General features: G+C 52.8%; 1 pseudogene; it reads right to left on the bottom strand.

Annotated features, from left to right (window-relative positions):
* Positions 1-1477: 1477 nt before the first annotated feature.
* Positions 1478-1593, bottom strand: LOC112470538 (annotated as a pseudogene).
* Between the last annotated feature and the right edge of the window lie 933 nt (positions 1594-2526).

Raw genomic sequence — 2526 nt, 5'->3', positions numbered from 1 at the left:
TAAGTCTGGAACATTGCTGGAAAAATATGCAGAATTCTCAACCTCTTTAGCTCCTTGAGGATTAGGGCATGTTGGGACATCTGGCTTCTCCCACAGCACAGGGCATGTGCCTGGTGCTCAGCACAGTAAATGTCCCCTGAAGGATAAACAGGGGTGTCTTGTGTGGGGCCCTGAGTTGGGGCTGCTCTTTAGGTTGGCTTGGGATTTGTAGGGAGGGAGCTTTGGGAAAAGTGTCACCTGTTTTGGTGTTAGAAGGTGACAGAAGGCAGAGCCCAGCTGCCCTAAAGTGTGGGCCAGGAGGTCCTGAGGGAAAGTGGGGTGGGCCTCTCCTCTCGGGGACCCACCTGGGTAGTCGGTGCTCATGAAATTTGCTGAACCTCTTTGCAAAGGTTGTCCAGCTCAGACCCAGAGACCGGGGGTGGGGCAGGAGTGTCAGACACGGTGAAAACTGAGTGTCACACAGACCCGAGAGCGGGAAGCCGTGCCTGGCTGCTCGCCAGCCATGAACCTTCAGACAAACTCTTCAGTTCCCATCGCCACGTGCGACAAGGTTCCTGGGCAGTTTCTCCTCAGCTTGTTCTCTCTTCTGAAGAGCGCAGGTATCAGGAACGCGGCCGGGCGATGGTTTGAGAAAGAAGCGGGTGAAGACCTATGGAGGCATCGCAAAGCCCCGCAACGTCCCAGCTGGCAGAGCCGGAAGGAGAGACGGTTAAGCTCAGTGGTTTTCAATTACTTTGCACAAGGCATTGCCTAGGGAGCTTCTCGCGTTCATTTTCCGGGCTGGAATCATAAAGTAGCACAGCCTGGGTGCCTTCCTACAGCAATGTATTCGTTCATTCCCGCTTGCGGAGGCCCCAAGTCCGAAGTCAAGGCCTTGGCAGGGTCGGTTCCTTCTGAGACTCCGTGCAGAGTCCTTCCCCGACTCCTCCAGCTCTGGAGTGACAGTGGTCCTCGGCAGCCCTCGGCGTTCTCCCTGGGTGTCGCTGTTTCCGCGTGGCCACCCGCCCCGCACGTCTCCGTGTCCCTTCTCCTCTTCTTGTAAGGACCGTTCTACTCCAGTGTGCTGTCATCTCAACTCGTCACTCTCAAACAACCCTGCGTCCAAAACGGCTCCCGGGCGGAGGTCCTGGGGATTAGGACTGCAGCATATCTTTCGGAAAGATGCAATGAAACGCGTAACACCTGCTTAAAAACAAAAACAAAAACACAAGAAACAGATTACTGGTTCTCGCCCACAGAGAGTCGGAGTTTTTAACAAGGCTCCGCCCACCACCCAAGTGGTTCTGATGCAAGAGGCCCAAGGCCCACACTCAAGAAAGCCGCACGTGGCAGGTGGAGGTACACAGGTGACACGGGGCACACCTCTCAATTCTCCGTGTGGTGCTCCTCCTGCAGCTGCTGAGGAGACACCTTCTACATATTTGAGGCAAGAATGAACTTGCAACAATACTTCATTTTTTTTTATTATTATTATTTATGCCTACAGCACCTGGTCTTCCTAGGTGGTCTCCCATCCAAGTACTTACCAGGCCCGACCCTGCTTAGCTTCCGAGATCAGACATCGGGCTTGTTCAGGGTGGCATGGCCATAGACCATGGACTGTGGCTCCACTGGGGCACGAACCCAGGACCTTCTGCGCGTAAAGCAGACGTGCTAACCGCTACGCTATGGAACCATGTCTGTAACAATACTTCAAACGTCAATACTTCATCCAAGGAAGTTTAGTCAAAATGCAAAATACTCATCCCTTAGTCCATTTTGTGTGCGAAGCCAATGTTGTGAGTTGCATTATGTCCCCATTCAAAAGGATACATTGACATCCTAACCCCTGGTACCTCAAATGTGCCATTTTTTGGAAGTAGGGCGGTTGCGGATATAATTAGTAAAGGTGAGGCCATGCTAAACCAATATAACTAGCATCCTTAAAAAAAGAATGCCATGTGAAGAGACAGAGACGAGCTGAGGAACGCCAAGGATCACTGGCTGTCACCGGAAGCTAGAAGAGAGGCCTGGGGCAGAAGCTAGAAGGAGCCAGCCCTGCAGACACCTCGATTTCAGATTTCTAGCCTCTAGAATAGTGAGAGAACAAGTTTCTGTTGTTTTAAGCCATCTCTTTTGTGGTACTTTGTTACTGCTGTTCTGAAAAACTAAGACAACTGGTGACTGACTTATTTGTCACTGATGTCCCTAGCTAAAGGGACACCCAGGGCCTCCCAGGTCAGATGCTCAGACACGAGGCCCTCGGGTAAATCCCAAGGGTGCAGTGTGCATGTTGCCTGTGCATACGGGAGATGATGAATGGGAGCCCGTGCACAGTGAGTCCCCTCTGTAAGTCTCAGGGATGTAGAGGGTGGCCGTGGGGATGAACCCGGCCCCCGGCACTCTCTCTGGGGAGCAAGCCAGCAGGACAGGCTCTGCGGGCTTTTTCCTGAGCTCCTGCATCCAGCGGATCCACCTGAGCTGTGATTCAGAGCTAAGCGAGGACCACACAGCCTGGGATCAAATTCTGACTGTATCATCACCGCT

This window comes from Pteropus alecto, unplaced genomic scaffold (assembly GCF_000325575.1).
Source record: "Pteropus alecto unplaced genomic scaffold, ASM32557v1 scaffold3, whole genome shotgun sequence".
Lineage (NCBI taxonomy): Eukaryota > Metazoa > Chordata > Mammalia > Chiroptera > Pteropodidae > Pteropus > Pteropus alecto.
This window is presented reverse-complemented; position numbering and strand designations above follow the sequence as displayed.